The sequence below is a fragment of the Taudactylus pleione genome, unplaced genomic scaffold (assembly GCF_031769625.1).
Source record: "Taudactylus pleione unplaced genomic scaffold, aTauple2 ptg000100l, whole genome shotgun sequence".
NCBI lineage: Eukaryota > Metazoa > Chordata > Amphibia > Anura > Myobatrachidae > Taudactylus > Taudactylus pleione.
Window position 1 is genome coordinate 15,444,891 of NW_028284502.1, and position 13,317 is coordinate 15,458,207.

The window sequence follows — 13,317 nt, forward strand, 5'->3', positions numbered from 1 at the left end:
GCAACCCTATTGTCTGTATATTTCATATAGTGACCCCCGTAGTCTGTATATTCCCTATAGTGACTCCTCCTAGTCGTTATATTTCCTAAAGTAACCCCCTTGTCTGTATATCCCTTATAGTGACCCACCTAGTCTGTATATCCTTATAGTGACTCCCTTGTCTGTATATTCACTTCAGTGACCCCCGTAATCTGTAAATTCACTATAGTGACCCCGTAGTATGTATATTCCCTAAAGTGACCCCCATTAGTCTGTATATTTCCTAAAGTAAGCCCTCTTGTCTCTATCCCCTATAGTGACCCCCCTAGTCTGTATATTTACTAAATTAAACCCCCTTGTCTGTATATCTCCTATAGTGACCCCCCTAGTCTGTATATTTCCTATAGTAACCCCCTTGTCTGTATATCCCCTATAATGATCGCCTAGTCTGTATATTTCCTATAGTAACCCACTTTGTCTGTATATTCTCTATAGCGACCCCCTATATTCCCTATAGTGACCCCTTGTCTGTACATTTCCTATAGTGACCCCCTTTGTCTGTATATTTCCTATAGTGACCCTCGTAGTCTGAATATTTCCTATAGTAACCTCCCTTGTCTGTATATCCCATATAGTGACCCCCCTAGTCTGTATATTCCCTATAGTGATCCCCCTAGTCTGTATATTTCCTACAGTAACCCCCCTTGTCTGTATATCCCTTAAAGTGACCCCACTAGTCTCTATATTTCCTATAGTAACCCCCCCTTGTCCGTATACCCCTATAATGACCCCCCCTAGTCTGTATATTTCCTATAGTAACACACCTTGTCTGTATATTCTTTATAGTGACCCCCCTAGTCTGTATACACCCTATAGTGACCCCCTTCATCTGTATATTCCCTATAGTGACCCCCTTGTCTTTCCCTTTAGTGACCCACTTGTCTGTATATTTTCTATAGTGACCCCCGTAGAATGTATATTACCTATATTGACCCCCCTTGTCTGTATATTTCCTATAGTAACCCCCCTTGTCTGTATATTTCCTATAGTGATCACCGTAGTCTGTATATTCCCTATAGTGACCCCCCTAGTCAGTATATTTCCTATAGTGAGCCCCCTTGTCTGTATATTCCCTATAGTGACCCCCTTCGTCTGTATATACCCTATAGTGACACCCTTATCTGTATATTTCCTATAGAAACCCATGTAGTCTGTGTATTCCCTATCGTGACTCCCCTTGTCTGTATATTCCCTATAGTAACCCCCTTGTCTGTATAATTCCCATAGTGACCCAATTGTTTGTATATATCCTAAAGTGGCCCCCGTTATCTGTATATTCCCTATAGTGACCCTATTGTCTGTATATACCCTATAGTGACCCCCTAGTTTGTATATTTCCTAAAGTGACCCCCTTGTCTGTATATTCTCTATAGTTACCCCCTTAGTCTGTATATTCCCTATAATGACCCCCCTTGTTTGTATATTCTCTATAGTGACCCCCCTAGTCTATATATAACCTATTGTGACCCCTTGTCTGTATATTTCCTATAGGCACCCCCTTTGTCTGTATATACCCTATAGTGACCCCCTTTGCCTGTATAGTCCCTACAGTGATCCCCCTTGTCTTTATATTCCCTATAGTGATCCCCCTTGTCTGTATAGTCCCTTTAGTGACCCCCTTGTCCGTATAGGGACCCCCTTGTCTGTATTTTCCCTATAGTGACCCTATTGTCTGTATATTTCCTATAGTGAACCCCGTAGTCTGTATATTTCCTATAGTGACTCCCCTTGTCTGCATATCCCTTATAGTGACCCACCTAGTCTGTATATTTCCTACAGTGCCCCCTTTGTCTGTATTTTCCCTATAGTTATCCCCCTTGTCTGTATATTCTCTATAGTGACTCCCTTGTCTGTATATTCTTTATAGTGACCCTATTCTCTGTATATTTCCTATAGTGACCCCCGTAATATGTTTATTCCCTATAGTGACCCCCTATTCTGTATATTTCCTATAGTAACCCCGCTTGTAGGTATATATCATATAGTTACCCCCCTAGTCTGTATATTCCCTATAGAGACTCCCCTTGTCTGTATATCCTCTATAGTGACCCCATAGTCTGTATATACCCTATAGTGACCCCGTTGTCTATATATTTCCTATATTGACCCCCTTTGTCTGTATATTCCCTATAGTAATCACCCTTGTCAGTATATTCCTTATAGTGACCCCCCTTGTCTGTATATTCCCTATAGTGATCCCCCTAGTCTGTATACTTCCTATATTAACCCCCTTGTCTGTATATTCTCTATAGTAACCCCCCTTGTCTGTATATTCCCTATAGTGACCCTCCTTGTCTGTATATTCTCTATAGTGACCATCCCCTAGTCTGTATATACCCTATAGTGACCCCGCTGTCTCTATATTTCCTATAGTGACCCCCGTTGTAGGTATATACCCTATAGTGCCCCCCTAGTCTGTATACTTCCTATTGTGACCCCCCTTGACTGTATATTCTCTATAGTGTCCCCCCCTTCTCTGTATATTCTCTATAGTGTCCCCCCTTCTCTGTATATTCTCTATAGTGCTCCCCTAGTCTGTATATAACCTATAGTGACCCCCTTGTCTGTATATTCCTTATAGTGACCCCCTTGTCTGTATATACCCCATAGTGACCCCCTAGTCTGTATATCCCCTATAGTGACCCTTCCCCCTTCTCTGTATTATGTTAACTGACCTCCTCACACATGCCCTTTGCCCTTCTTGATGTCCCTAATTGTGTGACTGAACCCCACTTCCTCCGACCCAATCTGCATGTTCCTTAATATCTGCTCCTTGTCTGCCCCCCCTTTCCCTAGTCTGTAATTACCATAATCCCCCCTCCCCCTGCTTGTCTGTCCTTTAGGGCTCCCTTTCCCCTATCCATATAGTCCATTAGTGCTCCCCCCAGTGCCAGTAGTGTACTTACCAAAGAAGAAGGCCCCCTCCTTTGTTCCTGCCATGAGTGTGAGTCTCTGACTCTCTCAGGTCCTCCTCTCTGGCCGGCAGCATGCCTGAGTCATCAGCACTTCCTGTGCACGCTGCTGCTGCTGCTGCCGGGGGTGAGTCATCATGCTGCAGCAGTGACAGCCAAGCTGCAGCAGTGACAGCCAAGCTGCAGTAGTGACAGCCAAGCATGGGTGACTCGACACCGTCTCTATCCCCAACCTAAGCCCCTGTACTGGCGCCCCCTTGTTGCAATTGCACATTCCACAGCCAATGACAGGAGGCGGGGACAGAAGTAGTAGCCTGAGATAGGACACAGAAAGAAGCCAGTTACTGTGACTGTCCTGTGTGTAAAGCTGCGTACACACACAACAATTTAGTAAATGAACGATTTTAGTAAACGATTTTCGTCAATTTTTTCAAGGGAAAAATGAACAAAAATCGTTTACTAAAATCATTCATTTACTAAATGTAATGAACGATTTTTTTGAACTACAAACGATTTTTGCATATTCCCTTACGTAAAATCGTTGGGTTGGTCAGTCTGACTGAACTACAAACATGAACGCGCATGAACGATAATCGTTCATCATTTTAAAGGGGCCTATCCATTAGCAGATCTCTCTGTAAGATGAAAGACAAAAGATTTATCCCTTGAAAATTCCTGAGGCTGCTGTGACAGATATGGGAGTGGATTTTTTTTAGTATTTCTATTCATTTTCATTAAAAATATCGTTCGTCGTTTACCGCTTAAGCTTAAGCAATAATGGACCAACATGTTGGAGAGGCGAAAGACAAAATTTGTCAGCCTCGGGAGTTTGCATTGTCATCGTTCATAGCCTATCCATTAGCAGATAAATTGAACGATAAATTGTTCATCGTTCAAATTTATCTGCTAATGGATAGGCCCCTTAACTCAGAAAGTGAACGATTTTTACAACGATTGAACAATAAACGATATTGTTAACGATAATCGTTCAAAAAAATCGTTGTGTGTGTATGCACCTTAAATGTGCATACACTCAGATGTGTCAGATGACCGATTGAACGATTTGGACAATTTGAACTATGGGCCTGATTCAGACCTGCTCGCGAGCGCTTCTCCATACTCTTCTCTTCCCATCACTCTGGTACAAGTCGATCTTTATCTCATCTGTCCATAGGATGTTGTTCCAGAACTGTAATGGCTTTTTTAGATGTTGTTTGGCAAACTCTAATCTGGTCTTCCTGTTTTTGTGGCTCACCAATGGTTTACATCTTGTGGTGAACCCTCTATATTCACTCTTGTGAAGTCTTCTCTTGATTGTTGACTTTGACACATATACACCTACCTCCTGGAGAGTGTTCTTGATTTGGCCAACTGTTGTGAAGGGGTTTTTCTTCACCAGGGAAATAATTCTTCTGTCATCCACCACAGTTGTTTTCCGTGGTCTTCCGGGTCTTTTGGTGTTGCTGAGCTCTCCAGTGCATTCTTTCTTTTTAAGAATGTTCCAAACAGTTGATTTGGCCACACCTAATGTTTTTTCTATCTCTCTGATGGGTTTGTTTTGATTTTTCAGCCTGATGGCTTGCTTCACTGATAGTGACAGCTCTTTGGATCTCATATAGTGAGAGTCGACAGCAACTGATTCCAAATGCAAATGTCACACCTAGAATCAACTCCAGACCTTTTACCTGCTTAATTGATAATGAAATAATGAGGGAATAGCCCACACCTGTCCATGAAATAGCTTTTGAGTTGATAGTCCCATTACTTTTGGCCCCTTAAAAAGTGGGAGGCACATATAGAAACCGTTGTAATTCCTACACCGTTCACCTAATTTGGATGTAATTACCCTCAAATTAAATCTGAAAGTCTGCAGTTAAAGCACATCTTGTTTGTTTCATTTCAAAGCCATTGTGGTGGCGAATAGAGGCCAAAATATGAAAATTCTGTCAATGTCCCAATATTTATGCACCTGACTGTATATAAATATATATATATATCTATATATATATCTATATATATATATATTTAAATGTTACTTTAAAATGAACATATAGACAGATAGAATGAGATAGATAAATTGTAATAAAGATAAATAAAAAAAATCTAACTAATGGAATATCTTAACATATAAAAACACAACACGTGTTTTTTTTTCAAAAGATAAAATTTATTTTAAAGGGCCCTTTGGTTCCGGCTGATGGCCTCCAAAATGTTTTGCACAGCTGTGGCTATGATTGTGAGCTCCCTCCGGAGCAGATTCCGCCATGTCTCCTCTTGTTCAACTGAAATATAAATAAAACAATAATTTAGTTTTTGATGTATTTGTTAGACAATCATAACAGTTTAAATCATCACCCACCCACCATAGCCATGAATATTTTGTGTGTATCCCTTCGCCGGCTAATAGTGCACAGTGTAGCACATTGGCTACTGTGGTTAGTGCTGCTGTCACATGGCATTAGTTACAGGTTCCTACATTTGTTATAGATTATGGCATCTGGGACATTTGGCTTCAACGCTTACACCATACAAACATATGTGTGATTTGGCTGACAGCGCCAATGGAGGGATCAGAGCAGGTATTATAGGTGATATAGTGTAAAGTATATGTACCTTCAGCACCATGTTGTTCCTCTACTGGGCCCGGCACGTCTTGGGCTGAAGCTGCCCAATTTGAGCTCCCAGAAGAGTGTTGGGGTGAGGCGGCTTCAGGGCTGGTTGGGGAGGAAGGTTGGAGTGAGGCGGCTTCAGAGGTGGTTGGAGCACAATCTCTCTGGGTGGGAAATAACAGGTGACCGGAGCCAGAATAAGTGTAGATGAAGGGGGGTCCGCAATCAACGTGTTTTGTCCCGTGGGATGCTGGGACTTTCTCAAGATTGTTTACTGTAAACTGTCTCTGTGTTGTGTCATTTATATCACTCTCATATCACTCTTGCTGTAATCCTTGCTGTAATCCTAAATCTCCATTTCCACCAGAAACATCCCCCAATGATCGGTCTCTCCTCATCTATACATCGCCAGCCAGTGGGGACTGACAAAAAATAAATGAAAGATCAGGGAGCTGATATTGAACACATCCTGCAGTCCCCACATTCTCGCTGCTCCGAAATCTTCCGTCTGGAATTGAAGATAAAGGAAATGAATGTTAAAATATAAAAAAATGTTAAAATACTATGTAAGCAAGAGTGATTTGCCATAAATATATATTTACTAACATGAACTATGTGTCTATCTATGTAACACAGGAATTAGTATGTATTATGCTCAAATCCCAATGCTGGGAGCCCAGCAGGGGTGAAAATCCCAATGCTGGGAGCCCAGCAGGGGTGAAGACCCCGACAGCGGATTTAGGTAAGAAATGCTAACCCTACCCCCCTCCCTAACCCTCCCTTAGGGGTGCCTAACCCTAACCTCCCCCCTCGTGCATAACTTTAACCACCCGTTAGGTGCCTAAACCTAAGGGGGGGTGCCTAACCCTAATCTGCCCCCAGGGGAACCTAACCCTCCCGTGGGTGCCTATCCCTAACCCTCCCTTATTGGTGCCTAACCCTAACCTCCCCCCCTCGTGCATAACCTTAACCACCCGCTAGGTGTCTAAACCAAAGGGGGGGTGCCTAACCCTAACCTCCCCCTGGGGGTGCCTAACCCTAATGCCCCCTTTCCCTAGCCTATCCCTAACCCTCCCAGGGGGTGCCTAATCCTAAATCCCCCCAAGAGCCCTGAAACCTAATCCTTCCCCCCCGCCCCCCCGCGCCCATCTTACCTTCGTTCGGGTTGCTGTGCGTCGGGCTCCCGGTGTAGGTCTAATGACAGGCGTTGGGATTTGATGCCTGTGATTATTACCCTGCCAGGATTTGACAGTCGGGAATCAGACAGTTGGCATTTCGACCGTCCGCTTCCTGACTGCATCCCATAACACGGAGCACCAGAGTAATATAACAGTGGCATAGGATACGACACACGATAATAATCTGTAAATACTACACTTAGGTCTGCTGCTTTATTACTCACTATTGTGCTTTGCAGCTGTGTTGGGCTCTGGACCATTAAGGAGCAGCAGACACAACATATTAGGACATGAAGCTCTTATATAATAGCCTGCATGGGATGGTAAATAAGGGCGGAGGTGCTGCTTTGGATCAGACTTTATGCTCTATTTATGGACAGCTGGACGGCCTTTAAAGCTGTGATGGGCAACTTGTTACAGGTCAGCAGGCGCATGTGCGGCCCTACGTGCAAAACTTACCAGCTGTAACCAGTTTCTTTCTACAGATGTGTCCTCAATACGCCATGCAGCACGATATGCCTGGCGTGAGTGAGCCGTCAGGTCCTGTGCAGCTCTGCTAGTGCCGGGAGTCTTTCTGTGCTGAGAATGCATCTAAGTCGCTATGTGATGTGACTAGGAAGCACCAGGAGACCATTCAGAGTAATAGGATATGTAACACTTGTCTATGTGTGTGCAACTGAGAATGTACATGGCACTTGGCGTGGAAAAAAGCTGCGGCCGCTGCATCGTAGCAATTCACATGCTGATTGAGAGTCTCAGTCGCACACAGATAACAAGTATCACATATCAGATTATACAGCACAGTCTTCTGTAGTGTCCTAATGGCAGCACATTGTGATGCATTTTTTGGCCCAAAAAGATGCAAAAAAGACGCTCAGCGCTGGCAGAGACTCACAGGACCAGTCACACCATGAGGGGCTCCCAGGACCAGTCACACCATGAGGGGCTCCCAGGACCAGTCACACCATGAGGGACTCACAGGACCTGTCACACCATGAGGGGCTCACAGGACCAGTCACACCATGAGGGGCTCACAGGACCAGTCACACCATGAGGGACTCACAGGACCTGTCACACCATGAGGGGCTCACAGGACCAGTCACACCATGAGGGGCTCACAGGACCAGTCACACCATGAGGGACTCACAGGACCAGTCTCACCATGTCACAGAACCAGTCTCACATGAGGGGCTCACAGGACCAGTCACACCATGAGGGGCTCACAGGACCAGTCACACCATGAGGGGCTCACAGGACCAGTCACACCATGAGGGGCTCACAGGACCAGTCACACCATGAGTGGCTCACAGGACCAGTCACACCATGAGGGGCTCACAGGACCAGTCACACCATGAGGGACTCACAGGACCTGTCACACCATGAGGGGCTCACAGGACCTGTCACACCATGAGGGGCTCATAGGACCAGTCTCACCATGAGGAACTCACAGGACCAGTCGCAGCATGAGGGGCTCACAGGACCAGTCTCACCATGAGGGACTCACAGGACCAGTCGCAGCATGAGGGGCTCACATTACCAGTCGCAGCATGAGGGGCTCACAGGACCAGTCGCAGCATGAGGGGCTCACAGGACCAGTCGCAGCATGAGGGGCTCACAGGACCGGTCGCACCATGAGGGGCTCACAGGACCAGTCGCACCATGAGGGGCTCACAGGACCAGTCGCAGCATGAGGGGCTCACATTACCAGTCGCAGCATGAGGGGCTCACAGGACCAGTCGCACCATGAGGGGCTCACAGGACCAGTCGCACCATGAGGGGCTCACATTACCAGTCGCAGTATGAGGGGCTCACAGGACCAGTCGCAGCATGAGGGGCTCACAGGACCAGTCGCAGCATGAGGGGCTCACAGGACCAGTCGCACCATGAGGGGCTGTTTGATGTGACTGCATCTGTATCTAATAATGCATTGTGCTATTGAGTATATTCTTAACGGCTCTATTTACTACAATCTGCATTTGTAATGCAGATTGTAGTGTGATATTACCAACTGAATTTGCATTGTGAATTCAGGCAATATCACAGGGATTTACTACAAATCTCTTGCAGGGACAGAGCTTGCGATACAGCTCTGTCCCTGCGAATCCCCTCTGCAGCCTTATCACAGTATTTTCGCAAAAAATACCGTGAAAAGTGCCCTGCGCATGCGCCAACCAACCGCCGCTGCTACCCCCCCATTGCCAAGCACCCGCCCCCGTCGCTAAGCCCCCCCCACCGCAATTGCGGACCCCCGTGAACCCCCCTCCCCGTGACCGCTCCCTCTCCCTTAATCTGTTTAGACCACACAGCTGATCACTGGGGCTGGCTCCGGGCTCTGCTCTGCACGTTAGAGCGGAGCAGAAGTCCGGTAACCGGGGGAGACCCTGGATAATGCCACCTCCAGGTGGCGTTATTATTACAGGGCTTTCTCCGGTATTGGTTCACATTTTATTTTTAGTAACTTTGGCCAGATCACATTTCCCATTACAATTATGGGAAATGCGATCTGATTACTAGAAATAAGTGATAATTAGGGCTTGGAGTAGAATTTTATGAATTCTACTCCAATTGCCCTGTAGTAACTTTAGGTGAAACTAAAATAACTTTATTTTAGTAAAAAATAAACTAAAATACTTAAATAACTTAAATAAATTAAAATAACTTTATTTTAGTAAAAATAATGTTAATAAATAGAGCCCTATTTCTCTTACCTCCGATCTCCTCATCAGGGTCAGTACTTTTTGCAAGTGGCTCACTTTCATCTGCCAAGTGGATAAATAAAGCAGGATCCATGAGTGGCTCAGTAACACTTACATACGGAATGTAATACTAGTTTATTATTTTTCTTGCAGTAACATAATATATTGTTGTGAGCTCTAATAACATGTTACACAGAACAATACATTGTGCCTCATATCACATTTATGGACAATTTACCTACAACCGGCTTCACACTTACCAAATGTTTATCTATTAATGATATGCTGGTCCTGATTCTGCGTCACACCCAAATATTCCCAAACAACCCGTATGGCCCACAGTGAGTTATGCAGAGTGGCAGTGCCAGCATAGACGTATAGTGTATAACATGTATTGGGCATTCTTGGCAGGGATGTAACTAGGGGGTGTGCAAGAGGTGCCGCCAAACAAAGCACCGGGCTCTGTGGGTGGCAAAGTTGCTGCCCCACGGTTCCTGCATCTGCCTGGACATCATGCGCTGAAGGGGAATGGCTGGCACATTGTGCCAACGAGCCCTGTTACTGTGCTGGTTCTTCAGTAGAACTGGGAGGTGGCTATACAGATGCACAGAGAGTGCATTGTGAATACGCCCGTACAGAGGAGCCACTCACAAAGTAAGTGACAGGTAGTCAGGGTCTGGGGAAGGTAATGGGGGAGGGGTGGTTAGAAAGATGCAGGCGTGGCAGACCATATAAATGCCCTTTTATAGGCATGCATAAATGAGCTATTGCAGTCTTCTTCTCAGCATTAGAGATCTCTGCGTCTCAGGGGAGCTGCAGTGTTTGTGGCTGGTCAATGGTGCCAGATTATACACAAAACCTGGATGGGGGGAGGTAGATAAGAATAAACCCCCCTCCTACAATGTGTGCCTGAGACAGGGTTACTGTATAACAGGTACCAGCAGAGGCACTTTGGGAATATAATATCCCTGTCCCTGCACAGAGGTATAAATCATGGTATTATAGGCATCTGAGCGATGACAGGGGGTAACACAGTAAGCTGTGCGTCTTTATGGCCAGATACACTAGTGTCTGTGAGTTACCAGGTAACCAGACCACACAGCAGGAAAATTACACTACATCATCTACAAAGCATGAGACTATCAGCAGCTAATTAGCAGAGGCTTCTCCATGCACCAGAAGGTAGGTGGGCACCGTACACTGAGCAGGCCATATAGGTGCACCAGAGACAAAGTGGCTTTTTTTTGGAACCCTAGTGTGTGTGGTGCATGAGGTCTGGTGGAGGTATTCATTTTGTGGGCTGGGCTAATATTCATTACAGCGTAGCCTATCAAGTCACAGGGCACAAGGAACTCATTATGTAAAGTTTATATCTCCATGGACAATGAAAGTCATCAACAATTTGGTAGAGAACCCGTCTGCTGACAAAGTACCATAAAACAAGTGTTTGACTTACAACGAGCTCTAACTAACATCTTGTACCCAATACACCCAGAGATGGACTGAGCTGTACATCGGACCACTAAGGCCTTGGACTCAATGATGGAACCTTCTGGTCATTTTAATATTCAGTTTAAATAAAGAACAACTCATCAGCTAGTTCTGAAACCTCCAAGTATGAGGATCATTGCTCCCTATGGCGTGACAGAAATACTGGTGGCCAGTACACACAAGCTTCAGTGTAAGATGCACAAGAGTCTACAATGTACCTGCAGAATTGCAGCCTCCCTGTGGAGATCCTCGTTCTCCGCCTGCAGCCTCAGCAGATCTTTCTAAAAAGAAAATGTTAGGTGAAGAGCGGTTACGTTACTGAGCAGAACAACACGAAACACTTGGTCAAGGAAACATTTCTACAGTTAGACGCTCGGTGCCACAATGCAGCAACGCAGTTCAGCCAATGACACCAGATGTCTCTTCTCACACAAGGCAACAGAGGTGAGAATCCCCACATGAATGACAGGTTCTAATAGAAATATATATATATATATATATATATTAGGGGTGAGCGGGTTCGGATTTCTGAAATCCGAACCCCCCCGAGCCCCCCCGATCCGAGTCCGATCCGAATCAGGCTCGACTTTTCCCGCCTGACTCGGATCTGAAATCGAGACAAAACGTCATCATCCCGCCTTCCGAGTCTCGCGGGTTTTGGATCCTATATAAGGTACCCACGTCGGCGCCATTTTCTCACTCGGCTGTGGACAGTGAAGAGGGAGGGTGGGAGTTAGGGCTGTGTAGTGTAGTGTAGTGTAGTGCTGCTGTTGTCCACTACTTCAAAGTCCATAGGGGCTGGCTGTGTTGTGCTGTGCTGCTGTTGTTAATAGGGGCTGTGTCCACTACTTCAAAGTCCATAGGGGCTGGCTGGACTGTGTTGTGCAGTCAGTTCTCCATAGGGGCTGTGTCCACTCCAAAGTCCTGTGCAGTGTCCCAGTCCTAAAGGAGTGCTGCAGTGTTGTCCAGGGGGTGCTCTGTCCATCAGGGGTGCTCCCCCCAAGTGCTAAAAAAATAATATATTTTCTGTGTTTGTGAATTGTGTGCGCAGTAGCCGCACGTGCATCAACAAAGTAGTGCCAAGCGTGCGCCTGTGTCATAAGTAAAGGGCCGGCTGGCTTGACCGTTAAGGGTGCTGTAACCCCCGAAAGTACACTCCAGTCCAAACCAAAAAAAAAATTATTTTCTGTGTTTGTGAATTGTGTGCGCAGTAGCCGCACGTGCATCAACAAAGTAGTGCCAAGCGTGCGCCTGTGTCATAAGTAAAGGGCCGGCTGGCTTGACCGTTAAGGGTGCTGTAACCCCCGAAAGTACACTCCAGTCCAAACCAAAAAAAAAATTATTTTCTGTGTTTGTGAATTGTGTGCGCAGTAGCCGCACGTGCATCAACAAAGTAGTGCCAAGCGTGCGCCTGTGTCATAAGTAAAGGGCCGGCTGGCTTGACCGTTAAGGGTGCTGTAACCCCCGAAAGTACACTCCAGTCCAAACCCAAAAAAAAATTATTTTCTGTGTTTGTGAATTGTGTGCGCAGTAGCCGCACGTGCATCAACAAAGTAGTGCCAAGCGTGCGCCTGTGTCATAAGTAAAGGGCCGGCTGGCTTGACCGTTAAGGGTGCTGTAACCCCCGAAAGTACACTCCAGTCCAAACCAAAAAAAAAATTATTTTCTGTGTTTGTGAATTGTGTGCGCAGTAGCCGCACGTGCATCAACAAAGTAGTGCCAAGCGTGCGCCTGTGTCATAAGTAAAGGGCCGGCTGGCTTGACCGTTAAGGGTGCTGTAACCCCCGAAAGTACACTCCAGTCCAAACCAAAAAAAAAATTATTTTCTGTGTTTGTGAATTGTGTGCGCAGTAGCCGCACGTGCATCAACAAAGTAGTGCCAAGCGTGCGCCTGTGTCATAAGTAAAGGGCCGGCTGGCTTGACCGTTAAGGGTGCTGTAACCCCCGAAAGTACACTCCAGTCCAAACCAAAAAAAAAATTATTTTCTGTGTTTGTGAATTGTGTGCGCAGTAGCCGCACGTGCATCAACAAAGTAGTGCCAAGCGTGCGCCTGTGTCATAAGTAAAGGGCCGGCTGGCTTGACCGTTAAGGGTGCTGTAACCCCCGAAAGTACACTCCAGTCCAAACCAAAAAAAAAATTATTTTCTGTGTTTGTGAATTGTGTGCGCAGTAGCCGCACGTGCATCAACAAAGTAGTGCCAAGCGTGCGCCTGTGTCATAAGTAAAGGGCCGGCTGGCTTGACCGTTAAGGGTGCTGTAACCCCCGAAAGTACACTCCAGTCCAAACCAAAAAAAAAATTATTTTCTGTGTTTGTGAATTGTGTGCGCAGTAGCCGCACGTGCATCAACAAAGTAGTGCCAAGCGTGCGCCTGTGTCATAAGTAAAGGGCC